This window comes from Pinus tabuliformis, chromosome 7 (genome assembly GCF_031772625.1).
Source record: "Pinus tabuliformis cultivar Carrire ecotype Pingquan chromosome 7, CPIR1, whole genome shotgun sequence".
In the NCBI taxonomy this organism is placed as follows: Eukaryota; Viridiplantae; Streptophyta; class Pinopsida; order Pinales; family Pinaceae; genus Pinus; species Pinus tabuliformis.
Window position 1 is genome coordinate 1,484,199,487 of NC_142293.1, and position 22,640 is coordinate 1,484,222,126.

The window sequence follows — 22,640 nt, forward strand, 5'->3', positions numbered from 1 at the left end:
ATTTCTTTCCTTTCCTTTGCAATGATGTAATAGGATAGACAATCGTGAGAAGTTCCTGATGAATCTCCTGTAGTAACCTGCTAGTCCCATGAATGATCTTACCTCATCCACATTCCTAGGATTCACCCGTTCCATGATAGCTTTGATTTTTTTCAGGTCCACTGCTATACCTTCCTTGGAAACCGCATACCCCACATAATGAACTTGTCTGAAAGAAACTGCACTTACTAAGTTTGGCATACAATTGATGCTCTCTCAACAATCTTAACACTTCTGCCAAATGTTCTGCATGCACTTCTTCATTCTTAGAATATATCAATATGTCATCAATGAATACTATCACAAACGTGTCCAAATAAGGATGCAACACACTATTCATCAAACACATGAAAGTGGCTGGAGCATTAGTCAAACAAAAAAGAACCACGACAAACTCATAATGCCCATACCTGGTCCAAAAAACAGTCTTGTAGATATCTTCTTCTTTGATGTGTACCTAATGATATCATGATTTCAGATCAATCTTTGAGAACACTGTTGCTCCCTTCAATTGATCAAATAAGTCATCAATCTTCGACAAAGGGTACCTGTTCTTAATCGTCACCTTGTTCAACTGCCTGTAGTCAATACACAACCTGAGAGTACCATTCTTCTTTTTCACAAACAACACTAGTGCACTCCAAGGCGACACACTTGGCCTAATGTATCCCTTATCAAGCATTTCCTTCAACTGCAACTTCAGTTCCACTAACTCTGGAGTGCTCATTCTGTAAGGTGCCTTTGATGTTGGTGTTGCTCCGGGTACCAACTCAATAGAAAAATCCACTTTCTTATGAGGCAATAACTCTGAGATCTCTACTAGGAATACATCCTGAAACTGCTGCAAAACCAGATATCTCTTCAAGACTTCAATATCCTCAATATCTTTACCTTTATCACTAGAAATATGAACTACAAACAATACACATCCTTTCTTGCTACTGTGCTTGGCTTGCATAGCTGTAACCATCCTCGCTAATGTAGGCTTCTCCTTACCTTGCAAGATTATCTTCTCTCCATCATCATCCAAGCACTAAATAGCCTTATCATAGAAATCTACCTTAGTCTTGTGAATGTACAACCAATCCATACCCAATAGCATACAGTATGATCCCAACGGAAGCACATTTAGATAGACAGACTGTTCAACTCAAATGCACAAGATCTTACCCAATGATGAACTCTTTTCTTGGTACCTGTAGCCAACTACACTAACCAAGACTCTGCATGCACTTCTTTATTCAAACCACACTTATCCACTAGGTCAGGACTGATATATCTATAGTTAGATCCAGGGTCAATCAAAATAGAAACAATTTGATCACAAAACTTATCTTCCATCTCGATAATAGATGCCCACTGATAAACCTGCCTCTTATGCAAAGCTGCATAAATCCGAGGAATACTCTGTCCAACATCCCCCACTGCCCGTGCCTCTTGAGCACTATAAAGTTGCGTCTTGCCACCCTAATGCTGTGGACAATCTCTCTTGCGATGATCCTTGCCACAAGTCCAACACTGTAAAGGCTTCCTGCCATCACCCTTATTCTGCTCCTCAGACTGAAATCCCTGTCCTCTGTCAACTGCATTGAACTTCTTGTGCGGTGCTGCATTCTCCTTGTCATCTGTATCTTGTGGTTTTCCTCTCTTCTTAACCCACTTTCCTTTATTCTTCTCATTACCTTTCCAATCCTGCTTAGACTCAGTCTTGTGCTTCAATTGCTCATAACAATGCTTCAACTTTTTGATGGCTTCCTCTAGCGATCTAGGCTTGTCAATCTCAATTCTGTCTTTGAATGACACTGATAACCTACTGAGGAATCTCTAGATTTTTGCTTTCTCCTCCTTAAGATAAGGCACATATCTCAACAACTCCAAGAATCTGCTAGTATACTCCTCATCGGTCATAGATCCCATCTTCAACTCATAGAATTCCTTTGCCCTGTCATCATAGTATCTCTCAGATAGATACTTCTTCCTAAAAATTCTCTCAAACTCACTCCAAGTCAACTCCTCTTCTTGAATGCCTCTGACATTCTTTATATCTTCCCACCAAATGTCTGCTTTCCCTTTAAGACTAAAAGTGGCTATCATGGCTTTCATATTCTTCGAGTAATCATGCAATCTGAAGAACTTATTCATTCCAAACAACCAAGCTTTTGCATCTTGTGACTTCTTCATTTCTCTATCAAATGTATGAGGCTTTGCTTTCTTGAACTCTTCTGGCAAGTATTGCTTCTCATTCCTCCTATATGGATGGTGATGGTGATGATGATGATGTCTTTCTAAACCAGAACTAGAATAGAACCCACGGTCATTACCCCTCTTGTCAGGTGTGTACAAGAAGCTATCATCTCTGACTGTATCATACCTGTCAAACCTATATCTTGATTGATACCTGTTGCCATATGCCCCATTAGTCCTTTCCTCCTATCCATTACTGATCCTAAGCGGTCCCTGTCTTTGCAAATCTGATAGACTCCGAAGAATCACTACATTAACCTATTCTTGCTTCGCCTGTGCCCTAGCAAGTCTTTCCTGTGACAGAATTATTCTATCATTATCCACCTTACAACTTCTGATCTCTGCTTCCAAACTTCTCAATGTATCCACCATGTCAGGGGAGTACTCATCACCATGTTTCTTATCTGATCTGTAGGGAGAATCACGTGAACTGTAGTCCACCATTCTTCTAGTCATCTTTGATCTTCTACTTCTTGCAAGCATACCATGTCAGATAAATTAAACATAATCAACATACATCAGTGAAGTTCAGGGGAGGCTATCTCATCTGCAAAATCAATCCATATTAGCACGATACATGTACATACATAATCATATGAATAATCGACGTCATGCATGATAACATTAATTTCACACAGTGACCTCATTCATGACAACCATAACCATGACAATGCATGCATGACAAACACATTTCACCCATCCAGTCCAAGTGTTGAACCTAGGAGATTAGATACCAGTATGTAACCATCCCTCCACATTTACCCGGTTTCACTGGCTTGCCAGGGTAAACATGAGACAAAGAGCTACTATGACCTGAACCGACCTCTTAGATCCAATTCAGGAAGTGGGGATGACTAATGACGACAAACCGACAACTCAACACATCCTACAAGAGCTACAAGTCACTCAGAGGCTGAACAACCACCCTAGGTGGCCAAACCCTTAGCTAGACCTCTATTTCTCCGCCCTGAGCCCTCAACCGCACCCACAACACTGCATCTATGCGGTTGCAACCCAATTTCTCCAGTTCAAAAGGTTTGGTCCCATATTTTGAGCCTAAACTCCAGGTCAGCTTCTAGACCACTACTTAGAACTCAATGAGACTTTCCAGAATGATAAATGACATCAAGACAAAGCTATTCATACAAAACTTGATCAAATACTTGACCTAACCAGGCCTAACCATGACAGTCATTTCGTCAAACATATGGCGAACATGTAATCTACAGGTCATGAATGCATATTTGAACATAGGGGTCTGAAACTTATCTGAGAATCACCAAGAAGGTCTAATGCCCTCTCATAATAGTTGCAATAACATTTGTTAGTTCATGCATTCATTAACCATTCATCAAATAATCAAAATATATCAAGAGCCATAGACAATATACATCATATAACCAACATATAACCAACAAATGAACAACATATAAACCATGATAGAACAACCATCAAAGCCACATAATCTCAAGTACAAGTACTCATAAAATACAATAGGAAAAGAGCTCTTATTAACATATGCAAAATCCAACCAAGTCAGGGACTTCCACGTACCACCCGACCATAGATTGGGCTGAACCAAATCTCTCTTTCATCCAATCACCCCCCGCCATATTCCAAGCATGAATGTGGGATCTCATGGAATAAACCAAACAAAACCAAACCAGGGCTTCCAAAGGCCAAACCACCTCAACCCTCAACCAGTGATTCCACCTCACAGTCGGACATCACTAACACCAACCAGATTGGTCTCTTCCCAACTGTCCATGGCTCCAGGGACTAGTAACTCAACCCACAACCTTCCAGGGATCAAGAGCGTTTGTCCAACTCGGCTCCAGGACTAGTAACTCAACCCACCAAGGGCTCTAGAGCGTTTGTCAGTGTCCAACCTAGGCTCCAGGATTAGTAACTCAACCCAAGATGTTCCAGGGCTCTAAAGTGTTTGTTCCAATCCACAACCATATGGAATTATGAGCACCAATCAGAAAACAAACATATGGAAAACCCACAACACCATGGCTATCTAGGAAATGGCAAGGCAAGGCTAAAAACCATTGTCAATCCTAACAATCCTCCATGCCAATGACAGATCATAACCAAAAACCACATGCATACACCATGCATGCCAAAACTAGCGAGGAAATCATACATGCAACTTGATCCCTGCAAGGCAATCCCGTTGTAGTTGTTGATCCCACTGTCCCCTTGCGCTTTCATGCTTTTCCTTGCCTTCTTTATTCAGATCCAATGTATGCTAGAGTGCTTCAAGCATGCTCCAAGAAAACTCTAAGCGTGCAAGAGTATGAGAGAGAGAGAATAGAAGAGAGATCCAAACTAAAACTGACAAAATGTTGTGAACTGATCCTTAGAAGCATTTTTATCATTGAGGTCTCTATTTTCTTCATTTTCCTCTATTTTTTCTTTAATTTTCCTCACATGCAATTTTGTGACCTTTCATCACCCTTTTCTCGTATTTTCCTTTATTTCATAAATAAAATGCCAATTATTGCCACTTTGTCTTTGCCAATGCCTTTGCCAATTTCCATAACCATTAATTAATCACAAGTGATCCCCATCATTATGTTTTTGCCCAACATTCAACTTGGAATATGTGTCCCATGACCTTGGTCTTATTTTTTCCTTTATTAACTTTATTACATGAAGTTTTAACCTGAGGTTGTTACACTTTGATATATCTATCGAGGAAGATAGCATCAGAGAGTCTATATCTATTAGGAACTTCCCTAAGGAGGTTATCAAACCTTAGTGAATTCCTTTATGGTTTCCTTATTAGTTTTTGTTGTAGCTAGGAATTTATCAAGGCATAGGCCCCCATCCAACTCAATCACCCACCTCTTCTTTAATGCCTGGAATGTATCCCAATCAATGATGATTCCTTAGGGCAAGCTAAAATACTAGTCTCTGGCGTTTCCATCAAGTGACTGGGCAAACAACATCATGCCAACGTCTTCATGCTCAATACGCCTAGGGCCCACTGCCCAATAGAAATTGTGAATGTGTTTCTCAGTAGTGGTGACATTAGTGCGATTGAATATAGGCATCCACTCATGATACTTGTCTAGCAAAGGATGAGGGGCATCAAGGTGGCTACTAAAATCCAAAGGCTTGAAAGCAGCGAGAATCCAAGACCTATCCATTGATATGGTAGGGGGGGATTATTGGGAAAAAGTTGCCTAACAATAAGAGTAGTTCCCTTAGTAGGGGAAGTACCTACTTCAGTAATCTTCTTTGTGGTTTTTCTCTTTCTTGGAGCTATGGTATTGTTGAAAAAACTACTGGGGGATGGGCTATGGTTTGAAGTAGGGGTCGCCAAAAGAGTATCTATCTTGTCGTTTGAGATTTTCTTCTTCAAGGGAATGAAGCTAACGCTTCAAATTACGAGTAGGTAGACTTGCTTCCTCCTCGACAACTATGCCAAAAAATTTGTCGCAAAATCTAGCAGGCCTTGTGGAGGGGTACCCTACAAGGAAATCACTAGACCAAGTCACAACAATAAGGTAATAGCCCATTGTCACGATGACTATAACCCCTTACTCTTTATGGATTTTAACCAATGAGAAGAGTCCTAGTATAAGGTCACCTACAAGAGATATTCTAGGTTTTGGAGGTTCAAGGTGAGAGGGTAATCTACTTAGGGATGGCTCGACTTATGAATGAGGTTCAAATTATGAGAAAAGGAATTTTGTATCCCAAGTAGAGGCCAAATTGGGGTAATGCAAGGCCTAGGGTTTGATTGATATGTTGTGAGTTGGGATGACCTAAGGTCAAGATGTCTAAAAAAAGTTTCCAATAATGAGTATCAACAAGGTAAAGGCACATGAAAACTTCAACAAGCCTTCAAGTTGAAGCTTAAACCAAACTAAGGTTTTATCCTAGGGCAAATAACTAGGGAAATAAGAGTTATGGATGAAAATGGAAAGAATGGCCACCAAGTGGAATGATTTTGAGGCAACCACTACAAACCTTGATGTTGAGGCCTTTCGATACCCAAAATTTTTCTTCTTAGCTAATTTGCACAAAGCCCTAATTGGGCTGCTTGGCCTTAAGAGGGTTGAATTAGGAAAAGTGAGAGAAAATTTAAATTTATGGATAAAAGATAACTTGATCACCAACTAGACAAGGCCAGTGCCTAGTCCTTGGGTGGATGGAGTCTATGGATTCTTAAGATAAGCTATAACTTGCAAAGGAGTAAGGATGTTTGATGCCCTAGCACAGAGCCTAACAATTGCCTTTGTGAGTGATCAAGGTCACTTGGGAGAGTTGTAATCAAGATGCGCCAAGGGGATTTCCATTCACATATCATACATGAGTAATGCATATAATAATGAGACCTAGTTTCTATGTAATTGGTTTTCAACAAATTAGGCCACAATAGAAAACCCTAGATCATCAATTTATTCCATACATTAGACATAAAATCAAAAAATTTCAATAAACAACCTCACTTACAAGACAATATGCACGGAAAATCCTTTATTGATCCAAAACAACTTCTCCAAAGTCAAGCAAATAACTCCAATGAACAAGAACAATCCAATAGATCATATCTTCACTAAGAAATAAGAGGCCAAAATCTCTCTAAGGAGCGCTGAAATAGTCCAAAAGATGATGATGAATTACAAATGATTCTCTCCTCTATTTATATGAGGAGGATGAGTCATAATTTCAGCCTAAAAGCCCCTAAACACATGTTAAATCACAATAATGCTTTGGGTTACAAGCCAAACCACTAACTTTAGACCAAAAGTGAAAAACAAGCAGACACGTGTGAGTTGTTAGCTCTCTTGGGTTGACGTCATGCATGATAAGAGCTCCAAATGTCAAGTGTTAAGGCTATTAAGTGCCAAGTGTGATGTAGAAGACTCTAAAAATCACAATTTGAGGGTCGGCCCTCAAATTTCCACCAATATTTCTTTGTGGTCCCCAAATCCAATTGGGGCACCATAAAGTGGTCTCCTGGGTCTCCAAATGCTCATAGTATCCATCTTTGCTCCAATGTTGACGTATTTCCGGGTGCTACTAGCCCTCCCAAGTCTCTCAAGGTGAGACCATCCTCATTTGGATGTTGGATTAGATGCCATCCCTCGTATGGTGGTAAGGTCGGCCTAGGGGCATGTTGGGTCTTGGTGTATCCTCTTGAAGAATCATTAAATGTAATGCAAAGTGGTAGAACATTTTGGGGTGCAAGAGCTGCTTAGATTCATATGTGATGTGCTACTGCTGCTCGGAGGCCCAAGGCTCTCAACACTTTACCTGTGGGTGCTAATATACTTCTCTAGTGGCCTGGGTACTTGTGGGTAAGATGCCCAGGACGTGGGATGTTGAACCAACTGACAATCACACCATATATTCTAGTGAAATCAACTAGTCATTAGAGACAATAATAATTGTTGCATCTAAGTGAACCAAACTTGAATGTAATGAGCTATTTAACACTTCAAATAAGGTTCTCTTCCAAAATTAGGGCCTTAAGCTCGTAATGGTGTTTCTTCTCTAGGTAGGATTGGTTAAAGGACAACCCTATTAGGTGTTTCCAACTCCTAAGGGGAAGTAACATTTCCTTAGTCCATCCTTGAATTGATAGGTGTTGGTGAATAATAATGATGGTATGGGGGGGAGAAGACTTCATGGCCAAGTTGCATGGTGAAAGGGACCAACGTGATAGGGATCCACGTCCCGTGTATAAATGTGAGGAGGGAGCAGTCGTGGATGCATGAGATACCAACTCGGCCTTTGTTTTTCCACCCCTCTTGTGCATCTTTTACTTTTGCTTGATTTTTCTTTGTATTACTGCTATTAGCTCAAAGGGTTAGAGCTTGCATTGAATGATGTATAACAGTTGTATTAACCCTTAAGGATGAGTCATTTCATTGCTCATCGGGGTTGGGACATGCAAGGATTCCTTTTATGATGTAATGGAGCAATATGTGCTCAGGAATCGGGTGATGGCCATAAAGACTGAGGTAGAGCTCATGCTATGCTTTTGCTCACATGCTAATTTGTATGTCTCGACCATTTTTTGCATTTTGATATTCTTTCTTTTGATTTTGTTTTGTGGTCATGATACGCTCTTTCTTTTTCTTTTAGCTAGATCAACCTTCCCGGGCAAAGTTTCGAGCCCTACCCAGGTATGAGGATGTATGGGTGCCAAATCCTAGAGAACCAATGGTTAGTTGAACCCGAAGAATGGATGTGGGCTTGCAATGTATTTCCCCAAGTGTTAAGTATGGAATAGGGATAAACGGAACCACATTATCTCAATCAGGGCTTCCCAAGTAGTGCCCCTCCTATACCCATTGGGCCATTAGGAGAGGTCCCATTGGACTAGGATCGAAGATTAACCCTCCATTTAAGGTGAGGGAACAAGATCACGATCAAAACACCTCTTTCTTCCAGGTCACCCACAATCCATATCAAAGGCCCAAATACAAACAAGCATAAGCACCCGATTACAAAATGAATAAAATACCTTTTGATCGGAATCCCACCTTCATATATGTGCTCTTGTTGGATGGGTGAGAAGCACTGATGCGGGTGGTGGAGATATAATGGCACATCATCAGCTAGTGGTGGCTATCAGGGGTTGTATGGATGGCTGAATGGATGTAAAGAGATTAGGAGAAAAGTTTTCTCTTATAGGGTTACCCATTTTGGTGGGCACCAAATACTATAGGTCCACTCCTAGGCTGATATAACAAATTTACAATTATCAAAATAAAGGCTCAATGGGTTCATTCTACTATAAAAGGGGTCATTGGGCTGGGGAACCCCCAACTATTGAATTGGCACTATTGGCCAAGAGGAAGGCCTCCCAAAATCAATGAGTAGGTGAAGAATGATTTTTTTGGCTCGGTATAGGGCTCCTAGATTGTTTGAAGCTTATACAACGAGTGCTTCTGCTTAGAGGGAAATTTCCAGGGTTTATTGAGCTGAATATACAAAACAAGCCTTAGGCTTAGCCAACAATATCCATTCATTGGATGGTACTTCCTGAACCCTTTGGTGCAATGCCCTCTCCAATATCACGAGTTGCCACTAAGTTGCAAGGGCTTGCAAACCAAGCTTGAGTAATAGATTATCTGGAATAAGACTATTGATGTGCTCTATAATCGACTTTTCAGTAATGGCTAAATTAAATTCAACCTTCAATTCAGACCTTCTTTCTCCAGACCTAGGCTTGCAAATCGAAAAGGTCAATGATTGTGGTGATATCTTGATTATGGAAGTGCTTGACTGAGAATTAGGTAGTTTCTACCAAAGACGTGCCATCTTATTGCACAATGGGTGACCACCAAGTACAATGTTTATCGAATTATAACCTTGTCCTAAAAGAGTCACCTTTCCAAGGAGACTTTGACTTGACAACCTCCAAGACTTCTAGATGCTTTGAGTAGCAAAAGTGTTTTTAACGTTTACCCATAAAGGTGTGAGGAGAAGGGCTAGTAGATTCAAGTGACGCAAATGCTTTTTACTAGGGGAGCCCTTCATAAATACAGGTTTGAATTAGTGCTTTCCAACCTCCTTTTCCCTCTATAGCCCCTAATAACCTATTTTGCGCACAATGCTTAGGCTTATTTGCAGGTGTCAATGATGCCCATTTTACCCCCATCCTTTGTTGTGAAACATAGCCTCCAACTAACTTTATAATGTTGAAAATTTGGCAACTCAGGGATGAATTTCTAAAAATAGAAAGTCTGAAGTATGACTTTCCAAAAATAGTAAATCACCTTGCATCAATTGGTAATCAAGTATTGTTGATGGAAAATCCAATCTGATCATCAATCAATCCTAATAGTTCAATTTCGACTTAATCATCAATATTATCGTTAATACCTTATGATGCTATTATGTTATTATTAAAAAGAAATTCAAGTAGCTCAATCATGGCTCTCAATAATGTTCTCTTACACTCTCATTATCGGCATGGCATATTCCTCTCACACTCTCATTAATGCTCTTACGCTCTCTTACACAATAAAATCTTTTCATAAAAGATTCCTCTTACACTCTCTTACGCCCTCATTAAAGCATGTCATGAAAGATTTCTCTTACACACTCTTCAATGCATATGTTACGCTCTCCTTCTTAATGGCATAAATTACAAAGACATGCGTATCTTCTTAATGGCATGAGTTACATTTCCTAAATGGGCATATGTTACTCTCCCTCTTGGCATGCGAGTTACTCCTTTATGGCATGGATTCGTTGCTCCTCCTTTATATATGTGCCTCATTCTTTCTCCCCTCACTACTTGTGCATTGTGAAAGAAGAATTTGAACTTGAGAAAGAGTTGGAGAGAGTTGAAGAAGATTGTGAGAGAGAGACTTGGAGAGTAAGAGAAGAACTTGGTGAGCTAAGGTTGGTTCAATGCTTCAGTGTTTCAGTGTTGATTCAGTATAAGGGAAAGTTGATTTAGCATGTGCATTTGCTATCGCTACTAGTGATCTTCATGCTACAATCCATTCAAATTTGGGTGAACTTACTCATTCTCTTGATTTCTCATTGTACTTTGTAATATGTATCTCTGTTGAACAATTGATTTCTAATAGAAGAAGATTTTGGTCGGGTTTATCCCTTGTCATTGGACCTAAATTCTCTGTGTCTCATTTTGTTCTTGACTATTTTCTATTGTGCATTTGATTTATGTTCTATCTACAATTGTTTATCTAATATTGTAGCATAAAGAAATCTTGTAATAAGTGATTATTACAACATAGAAAATAAAAATTTCAACATGGTATCATAGCCCTGGTGAAGACAAGCCCAAGAAGATAAGAGTTGTCACTCATTCCTTGCTGCTGAAATCTTATTTGTTGCTCCTTACTGCTGAAATTCACTGTTGAAATTTTAATGCTGAGTTTTAGTGCTAAAATCTTATTGCTGAAATCTATTGCTGAATTTTACTGCTAAAATTCTATTGTTGAAATTTTACTGCTACCATTCTTCCAAGATTTCAAGGAACCCAAGATATGATAGTAATTTTTCAGATAGTAATTAAGGTGTGAATGTGTTTTATAGTTGCGGTTTTGGTACTTGTTGATGCATGCAAAAGTAAATAGTAATTTTACTTCTGTTTATGCATGTGAAAGAAAGTGTTGTCTTGAAAAGAAGTATAATGCATAAAAGATTATGTAAGAATAACTGATAGAAATTGAATGTTGACGACAAGGGGATTTTGAGTTTCACATTATACGAGAAAAATCATAATCTTATGGGTTTTGGTAATTTGATGTTAGAGTTTACTAACAATAGCGGTCATAGGTAAGAATTATGACTTTTGCAAAATATGAAATGAGAGTTTTCTAAACTAACCTCTTTTGCAGCAATCAAAGATGTATTATAATTAATATCATTGTAGGCAATAAAGTCAATATGTATAATTATTATCACATGCCTTCACTCTACGATCAAGATTTGAAGATCTTTATAAAATCAATGGAAGACTTATCCATGCATTGATTCATGATAAATAATCATCAATATAAACTGTGGCACTGAAAGTTCACCCATCTTCACTATAAAGCATTACCTCATGTGAGAAAGATGGTTTTCGAAATGCCTGAGATTAGAGTGGATCATGATGAAGTTTTCCAAGTGGTGTTCAAGAAGATGCATTTCTTTTGCCAATGAGATATGACTGATGGACAACGGTAACTTATAGAGGCCAGATCAAGAGGGAACTAACAACTTACTTCAATCCCCATTAAAAAATAAATATTCTCAAGTTTTATGTTGTTTCTTTGTGTCATTGCTCTTGCTTAGATTTATCTTTTATAGATTGTGGGTTATTCTTCCAACGTGAGTATTTGAATGATTCTTTCACCAACTTCTTGATGAGGATGCTATCAATAAAAGTAGATCCTGAAGATCATCAGGGTGCAGAATAGTGCAGGAAGAGTGAACTCCAAGAGGAAGCTAGTGCAATGATAACGAAGGAGTCACTCTCACATCTAGAAAAGAAAGAAAAACCTACCTCATCACCATGTATACTTTCATTCTGTTTATTTACTTTGTTACTATTACTCTTTCTCTTGTTCCTGGGATTAACAGGTACATTTGATGAATGTGAGAACCAAGTCCTTTGTATTGAGATTGAGGAAGATGTAGAGCAATCTCATGACTTGACTAGAAATGAAGTGGAAAAGAGGTCAATATTTTTGCAAGGAAGCTGGAGTCAAGAAAGAGACCACCGTACCATATAACCCAAAACAAAATGAGCATTTAAAGATTTTTGACTGCCCTGTCTACTTTCATGTATCAAAGGAAAAGAGTACCAAGCTGGAAGTTTCAAGTAAGAAAGGTATGATTGTTGGTTATTGTGAAAATTCGAAAGCTTACAGAATATATGTGCCTGGTAAAAGAACTATAGAGTTTAGTAGAGATATAACATTTGATGAAGAGGCAGCTCTTTGAAAAGCCATAAACACTCCTCCTCTTGCTAATGTTGAAAGAAATGATGATGCCTTGGATGCACAATAAGATCTCGAGCTTGAGCCTAATCTTGCCGATGAACCCATGGATCCCATGGACTCCTTGGATCCTTCTCCATGTGCTAGAAAGAGATGATTATAGCTTCGTGACACTTTACGAGATGTTGATAGACATGCTGCTCCTCGAGGAACCTTTAGAGAAAGAAAGAAGCCACGCCAGTTCTAGGGATACGTGGTAGCCATGAGCAACATTATTCACGCTAAACCATGCACTTTTGAAGAAGCAATGAAAGGTCAATGGTTGAAAATCATGAGTCCATCATACATAATGATGTATGGGAAGTAGTTCCAAGACCCAATGATTGAAGAAAATTTTCTATGGATTGAAGCAAGCCCCAAAAAGCTTTGTATGCCCACATTGATAGCTTCTTGATGAAGCTTGGTTTTACCAGAAGCAATGTTGATCCAAATCTTTACTTCAAAATGGTCCAAGGTATTCCTTTGATTTTAGTATTATAAATTGATGACTTATCTTGACAGGTGGAGAACCTCTTACCCTCCAGTGTAAGAGGGACTTAGCTTCGAAGTTTGAAAGGAAAGATCTTCATTTGATGCACTACATTCTGGGCCTAGAGGTATGGCAAGAGACCTAGTGAGATTGTCCTTTTTCAAGGAAAATATATTGTTAAGATACTGGAAAGATTTGATATGACATAATGCAAGTCCATGAATTCTCCAATGGAAGTGAATTTCAGGAAGATATGTGGTGAATTTGTAGGCCCTGATTTGGACAAATTCTTTTGAGTATCGACAACTGATTAGGGCTCTGATATTCTTAGTGAGCACTAAACGATCAATACTCTGAGCCAATATACGATTAAGCAATCACATGCACATGGATCACTGCAAAGTATGTGTTGTGACCATGAATCTTGGATTGAGATATATCACCGGAGATGTAAGACTACTTGGGTACACTGATGTTGATTAGGTTGGTAACTCTGCTGACAAAAAAACACATATAGATATTGTTTTAGCTTGGGATATATCTTGGATGAGTAGAAAACAAAAGTTTTTAGCGCTTAACACGACTGAAGTTGAGTACATTGTTGCTAGCATGGCCAACTATGAGGTAGTATGACTGAGGAAGCTCTTTGGGGAGTTGTTTGAGCATGTGCTAGATACGACAGTAATACATTGTGACAATAAGAGTGGTGTTCAACTTGCAAAAAATCTCGTGTTCCATGACAAGTCCAAGCACATTGAGATCAAATATCACTATATCTAGGATATGGCGCAGAGAGGAGCAGTGAGGCTCCATCATATTGTGATTGATGATCAGATAACAAACATACTTATCAAGCCTTTGTCGAAAGGGAAGTTCTTGGCATTCAAAGAGCAACTGGGACTGACGGATGTGACCCAATATTCTCTCGATGTCATGCACTATGGCCAGGACTAACAATTATAAGCCTAGTGAAGGCACTGATGAGAGGGGCGGACACGAATGATTGAGAACACTGAGCTATGCTCCTCCCCGTTGTTTGAGCTCCTAGGTTGGGAATGGAGCCAAGAGAGCTTGTCGGGTTGGGGGAACTCTTGATTGTAGTTTGTGTGTGATCCTTGTCATGTGTTGATAAATGGTAATCCCCCCCCCCTTCCATCTCGTCTGGGACTTGTTAGAGTATATCCCAGTATGCATCCTACCCACATGCTGGGCTTGTCGAGATTGCCATCCATCTGGCCAATGGATGAGGAGATACTTGGGTGCATGTGATCCTTACCTTTGGTAAGTTGGGTATCCCCCCAAGGTCTGTGGATGCAGTTGTTCTACCACTTGATTCTTGAGGGTTAAGGTGGGAAGGTCAACGAAGAATAGGATAGAGTGTGATCTTTACCTCTCATGGTAAATGGTATCTTGCCTATTGTCGATCAGACATATATTTAGGGTAGTAGATTAATCTCCCCTATTGTCCGTGGATATAGGGTGGTAGCCAAAGCTCCCCTATGATTATTCTTCTTCATTAGAGTGAGACATCATTGTTCTAGATGATACAGACCATATATGAACAAAGATGAGTAGAGAAAACATAGATCTTTTGTTGCATAAATAAATTCCTCCATACCTGAGAGGGAGAGTATTGAAAATTTGGTAACTCAGGGATGAATTTCTAAAAATAGAAAATCTTAAGTATGACTTTCCAAAAAGAGTAAATCACCTTGCATCTATTGGTAATCAAGTATTGTTTATGGAAAATCCCTTCTGATCATCAATCAATCCTAATAGTTCAATTTCGACTTAATAATCAATGTTATTATTAATATTAACATTAATATTATTATTATTCTTATGATATTATTATTAAAAAGAAATTCAAGTCACTCAATCATGGCTCTCAATAATGTTCTCTTACAGTCTCACTATCGGAATGGAATATTCCTCTTACACTCTCATTAATGCTCTTACTCTCTTACACAATAAATTCTTGTCATAAAAGATTCCTCTTACACTCTCTTACGCTCTCATTAAAGCATGTCATGAAAGATTCCTCTTACGCATGTGTACATTCTTAATGGCATGAGTTACATTTCCTAAATGGGCATATGTTACTCTCCCTCTCGGCATGCAAGTTACTCCTCCTTTATGGCATGGATTCGTTGCTCCTCTATATATGTACCTCATTCTTTCTCCCCTCACTACTTGTGCATTGGGAAAGAAGAATTCGAACTTGAGAAGGAGTTGGAGAGGTGAAGAAGATTGTGAGAGAGAGACTTGGAGAGTAAGAGCAGAACTTGGTGAGCCAAGGTTGATTCAGTGCTTTAGTGTTTCAGTGTTGATTCAGTTGAAGGGAAGGTTGATTCAGTGTGTGCATCTACTGCCTCTGCCAGTGATCTTCATGCTACAACTTGTTCATATTTGGGTGAATTTAGTCATTCTCTTGATCTCTCATTGTACTCTGTATCTTTGTTGAACAATTGATTTCAAATAGAAGAAGAATTTGGTTTGGTTTTGCCCCGGTCATTGGACTTAAATTCTTCGTGTCTCATTTTGTTCTTGGTTGTCGTCTATTGTGCATTTGATTTATGTTCTATCTACAATTGCCTATCTAATATTGCAGCGTAAAGAAGTTTTGTAATAAGTGATTGTTACAACATATAACATCAGAATTTCAACATATAAAAGTCTTTCTTGCCATTGGATCCACCCAGAGAAATTCTTGTAGTATCTTTTCAAGCCTTTGATGGGCCAAGACAGAGAGGACCCTCAAGAGTAGTATACATGTGTGCTAACAAGGATGCTAGTACATATCTTAAGATGGGTTGTCAACAGCATGGGCTTTGTAATCCATTTATCCACCGTTCAGGTGTTTCTCTACAACACAACTTCCCACAATTTATTCATTGAGAAGTGCGAGGCAAAGAAGGTGTCTAGGAATTTGAACACTTATTTGGGCTGTAACTAGGACCATGTGTAATGAATACAATTGCATAGTTAGACCTAGTTAATTAATAGGCACCTCCTCCCAATGGTCACAACCCTTCATACATGACCAAACAATATTTATATTCATCTTTGCATGTATCAAATATTTCAATCTTCAATCATATTATATTATACTATATGGGTTTTAATTGTTTATCCAGTGTTCCACGAGGACGCGTCCCCCAGGGTCGGGTGCATGCACCCCTCACACCCCTCGCACTCAGGACGGGGAGTCTCTTGGGGGTGTGTTTTCCCACGCACTTTTTTTGGGGAGTCTCGGGGAGACGTAAGGGGTGCGTTTCCCCAGTGTGGGAGTCTAGACTCCCCAAAAAGGGTGCGTCTGGGTGTCCCCCTTCAAAGAGGGTGCTTCTGGGCGACCCCCTTCAAATTTGTCTAATAAGACCCAAATTAAAAATTAAAAATTAAAAAGTCAAAAATCAAAACAATTAAAAAAATTTAAAATTTAAAATAAATAGAACAAAAAAATATTAAATAACTAAAAGTCTAAAACCTAGGCTGAATAAAATCAAAATTGAAAGTTAAAACTTAAAACTCACGAGTCATTTTCATTTCAACGCAAACTCATGAGTCATTTTCATTTCAACACTGAATACGCTGCATTGAAAGCCTGAATACGCTGAGCTGTGCTGAGTCGCCACCTAGCCAACCTCCTGCCACCGCCGAGACCGGTCTGTCGAGACTTGAGAGTGGACACCATTTGCTCCAACGTTACCTTGTAGTTGCTCTAGCCCGCAACCTGCACATTGTTCGTTTGCCCATGACTTCCAGTCGCCGCCCAGCCATCCTCCTTTGTCGTTGACTTCCCGCTGCCGCCTAGCCATCTGCCATTGCCGTTGACCCCTCTGTGCTGTGACGCTGCGTGGTTGTGGCCCGTCGACCTGCTCACTTGTGCCATCGACCCTTCTGTGCTGTGATGCTGTGTCACTGTGTTCATCAACCTGCTCACCTGTGCCATCGACCTTCAGGTAAACACTGATGTTTGAACAACTGTAGTTTCTAAATTTTGTTTATTTTGTTTATTTTTTTGCTGTAACAGTGAATAGAACAACGTGCTGTAATTTTTTTTTTTTAAAATTCTATTTTGTAATGTTTCAGTTTAATCATAATGTTTTAAATATTTTAAATTTTAATAATTTTTAAATTTAAATTGTAATGAAAACACAGTCACTGTAATTTAAACTTTTTATGTTTAAATTTTAATAATTTAAATTTAATTCTAGTGGATTTTCATTGTAAATTTTAATTTACATGATGAGATTTTATTTTTATTTTTTTAAAACTCTTCTTGTAGCGCAAAAAAACAAAAAAAATTGCAAAATAAATTAAAATAATAACACAACAAGCTGCAAGTGTAAAATGGCTGATCACAACAGCGTGAGCAGCCATAGTGACACTGACAGTGATAGTGATTATGATTTTCAAATAGAAAGTCCTCTTGGATCTGAAATCCTATCAACAATGAATGAAACCCATGGCAACAGTGCAGCTAGTGTTTCTCCCAGTGCCACTGCAACCCCATCAAAGTCATTGGCAGAATATGCAAAAGGGACGTTTAATCCAAGCAAACCTCTTTTATTATATGTTACCAAAATGGCAGACTCTTCAACTCAACCAAAACTAGCAATGAGGTGGGACACACCGTTGGAAATGCAATGTTTGTGGTCATTCTTGGGTTGGGAGTTATAGTCGGATCAAGATGCATCTTTTGGGTGTAGGTGGCAAAGGGGTTCATATATGTACAAAATTAACCTTATTGCAGAAATCAGAGCTCTTGAGGATGCAAATGGCAACAGATGCAAATGACAACTTCTCAAGTAAATATGTCATGGCCCAAGCTCACCAAAATATTGATGAAGCGACAAGCTCCAAACGAAAATTAAAACAAATGAAAGATATGCCTCCACCATCTCTTGTTGGGACTAAGGGTTCTCGTTCTTGTGCAGTGGGACCAACTCTTACAGGGATGCATGGTAAGTTGAACCGTAATGATACAGAGGATGCCATTGGAAAATTTCTTTTTGCCAATGGCATTCTTTTCCATGTTAGTCGTTCTTACTACAATGAGATGGTCAAGGCAATTGCAACAGCAGGACCCTCATATGTGCCCCCAGGTGAACATAAGTTGAGGACAGTGATATTAGAAAGGCAAGTGGCCAATATTAATGTGCAAAACGAAAATCTGAGGCAGACATGGGTGAGGGAAGGTTGTTCTATCGTTATGAATTGGTGGACAGACATTGCCAAATGTCCACTTATCAACATCATAGTTACTTGCCGAGATGGGCCTTTCTTTCTTAGAGCTATTGATTGTTCTGGAAAGCGCAAAGATGCAACTTTCCAATTTGAGCTTTTTTGTGATGCTATAGAGGAGGTTGGATCTACAAATGTTGTACAGGTTGTCACAGATGCAACAACAGTGTGTAGATCAACATGATTAATGATTCAAAGTAAATACAGGCATATTTTCTGGACCCTTTGTTGTGTGCATGCGCTTAATAATGCATTGAAAGACATTGGCAAAATTGAGTGGGTATCTAACTTGGTGACAACTGCAAGAAATGTGTAGATGTTTATTTGCAATCACCATACCTCTTTAGACATGTACAGGTCTCATGCGAGGTAGGAATTCATCAATCCTACTGATACCAGATATGCTAGTTATTTTCTTTTATTAGAGAGGATGTTGGAGGTGCAGTCAGCGTTGCAGGCCATGGTTGTGACTCCAGATTGGAACAGATGGGCAGAATCCAAGACAAAGAAAGGAAAGAAAATCAGGATTAGATATTGGATAATGATTGGTAGACAAATTGTGGTTATTTGGTGTCACTTTTACGTCTTGTAGTTGAGGTCATTTGCTACACTGACACAGATTCTCCTACTCTTGGAGAAATATGAGACTTGTGATAGTATGTTGGGTCAAGTAAGGGTGGCCATTCGTGAGAAAGATCCTTCCTTAGAGTTCTATACGACCCAAATTCGACCCATTATACAATGTAGGTGGGATTGAATGAATACACGTTTGCACATGGCAGCATATGCACTCAACCCAAAATGGTATGTGGCAAGGACTGGTAGAATTCTTCCCATTGAAGATCCAGAGGTCAAAAAGGGATTTCGAGTTGCCATTACAAAGATGTATAGTTCAGAAGAAGGGAGAACAATTAGGAGACAATGGATGCAATTTGCAAGTCTCAGTGGTCCCTTCAACACGCATGATGCAAGGGAAGATCACAATGATTTAGGCCAGACTGACCCCATTGGTTGGTGGATCATGCATGGGGATGATGCTCCAGAGATCCAACAACTTGCTATTCGCTTATTGTCTCAGATTGCTAGTTCCTTTGTAGCAGAGAGGAATTGGTCCACATATAGCTTCATCGACTCTATCAAGAGGAATAGACTTCTCTCTAGGAGAGCAGAGAAGCTAGTTGCAGTGCATAGTTCTCTACATTTTGCACATAGGAAGACACCAGAGTAGCGGAAGGGACTGGAAACACGATGGGATGTGGATCCAGAGGATAGTGCACAGATAGATGATGAGGATGGACCAGATGAGCTGCGACATGGTTTGGCTGGAGTTTTGTTGGTTACTCAAGAGAGTGACTCTGACTCATACACTGACATTCCCATTGATGGTCTTGATGACTTCATGCAATAGATGGATGTAGAGGACCAATCATTGAGATTGAGTCCTTGATGCTGATTTATCATTTTATTTTCAGTGCTCATTATCCATTTTTACTTTTCAGTGTTAACTTTTGAGTTGTGACACTAGATATTGATGACTTGACTCTTAACTATTTTTGAGTTTGAAACTTTGAGTTATATAAATTTAGTGTTCAAACTTTGAAAATATACTAGTATGTTTTGCTTTCAATTTAGATTCTAGAATGATGAATGATGAATTTAATTTTTAAATCAATGTAGATTGTAGAATGATGAATCATTGAACGATGAATGATATGGATCGATGTATTTGAATATTTCATTATTGATTTTTAATTTTTTTTATCGAATCTCGTGATATGTATGAATAATTAAATAATGAGACTTGAGGATGTCATATGAATGATGTATACTTGATATATATATATATATATATATATATATATATATTTATTAAATTATATACCTCGACGTCTCCCTGCACCCCCGAAATTTCCCCAAAATTTGAGGGTACTCCCACACGTCCCCCTTGTGCGTCTCCCCGCACCTGCGTCTTGGTGGAACATTGTGTTTATCCCATTCATATTGGATATTCTTAGTTACCTAACAGGGTTGTTCATAACGTTTGTATATGAGCCATTCTTTTGAAGTTGCTTCATTGGGAGAGTTCGAGACTCCTTGGCATGTGGCTGAATTTGTTTGTTGATGGCAGAAGACCTTTGGCTTGTGGCCACTATTTTTCTTGAGATTTTTATGAAAAAAGAAAAAAACTGGAAAACAAATTCAGCTTTACTGTACTCCACAAAAAAACAGGGCATTTGAGAAGATATTCATCTGGACAAAATCTTGGTATTATTGTTGCATATTCTTCACCATTCAGACCTCAGCATTTTTGCTGCAAGCTATATGCTGGTGAAAGGACAAGAAAAATATCCACAGAGGGTCTTGCTTTTCTACAAAATCATGCCACCATACTTTTCCTATTAATTCTGCTGCCCGTACCAACACTCACTGCTGGGGAAAACATGGCAAAAGGAAAAATTATAACAGTTTGAGGGTATGACATAGGAAATCAAACAACAAATATTACTGTTTCTGTTGTAATCTTCTGTTCATGATACACACTCTGGCAAAAATCTGCCATTGTTGAAAGTGTATACAGGGTGGAGAATGTTGCACTATTAAGACTTTAAATGAAACAAATAAATAAATAAATATACACAGGCGCCAACAGATTTTTCCCTACAATCAAGCTGATTGGGAACAAGGAATAACACTAGAATAAGTAATTCTCAAGGAAACATAATTCTTTGCCAAGCAGAATTTCGAGTTTGGATGCTGTCAAAAGCTATAACCACAAATATAGGAAACTAAAGGAGGGTTAGAAAATATTGGTCCATTCCCAAGGAAATTGTGAAACTTGGAGAGATCTGTTGCCTCCATTCTTGATTTGAATCACTGCAGTCTTGGACTATTCACTGTAGTCAAGGTAGGTCAACCATGGAGATAATAGGTCAAAGGAATTATGTGATTTATCGCCCAGGAACTGATTATGTATACTTTCTCAAAAATTAACTAATATAAAATCAAAACTACATTATGCTATATACGTATATGTCTTAATATATAATACTTGCAAGTGCTCTTCAAAATAAGCCTCCATTTCATACAGTAAGGGTTAAATAAGGCTACAACTATCACTGAAGAAAGGTACCATTTCAAAAGCGGGAAAGTGACTTAGTAATAATTGTTTCAAAAGCGGGAAAGTGACTCAGTAATTATTGTTTCAATAGTAGAAATTGATGGTTTATACTGTAGACCGAGCACAATTTTGGTTAATGAAATAGAAAAATATTTCAAGATGTCTCCATTGATGGATGACAGGAAACAAATAAAAACAGGCTCAAATATCTGGAAGGTCTCTGCAAATGAGTGAATTATGTGGTTGATTGAAAAGGCTCTAGTGTTGTCAAAAAATTAGCCAATGCTTATTACTAGCTTCCTTAATAGATTTTCCCTGATATTGAAGAACATTACGAAGATAGAAGAGTGAAAATTTTGAGATATACTTGCAAGTTGCATCACTACAAGACATCCACACATCCTTTAAGAAAATAAAAAATGACATCAATGATCAGTATCAAGATAAATCCATTTTTTGAATCGATGAATTCAATTAAGTTATCAATGGAATTGAAGTTGAATCCATTACTTCAAAAGATAATTTGTTAAGCACTACATCCATCAATGAAGTTTTGGACCTTGGTCCTGTTACCCACCATTTTGTGGGCAATATCCGTAGGAGATTTTATTTTATTTTATTTTATTTTTTATTTTTATTTTTTTCCGAGATGGTCCTTAGCCTGCAGCGAACAACCCCTTGCAGCCACTAGCTAGCTCATTGTGCCATTTCTCCACCACCTGAGCCAACCATGTGGTCCCTTGCCCATTTGCCATGATCGTATGTTTCAAGGTGGGCCTCCTGAATCTAAAGGTATGCCTTATCATTTGGAAATTGAGTATTGTAGTTTGTTTATCATAGACACTTCTGGGCGTGGATTAATGGGGGGATTCAGTGGAAAGAATGAGCTAGGTGTGTGATTTTGTCCCCTAGACCCCTTTTAGGAATTAAACTTGGACTCTAGTCCTGTGGGATCTCTTTTACTGACCATTTGGTTTCAGGGATGGTATTTTACGGGAAACCTCGATTTTGGTTGCGTGGTCCTGCATCCTTA

General features: G+C 38.8%; 1 protein-coding gene across 4 annotated transcripts in view; it reads left to right on the plus strand.

Moving 5' to 3' along the window:
- Positions 1 to 22,640, plus strand: part of LOC149253449 (serine/threonine-protein kinase PBL34-like) — a 135,303-nt gene that overhangs the window by 67,968 nt on the left and 44,695 nt on the right. The window lies entirely within an intron of this gene.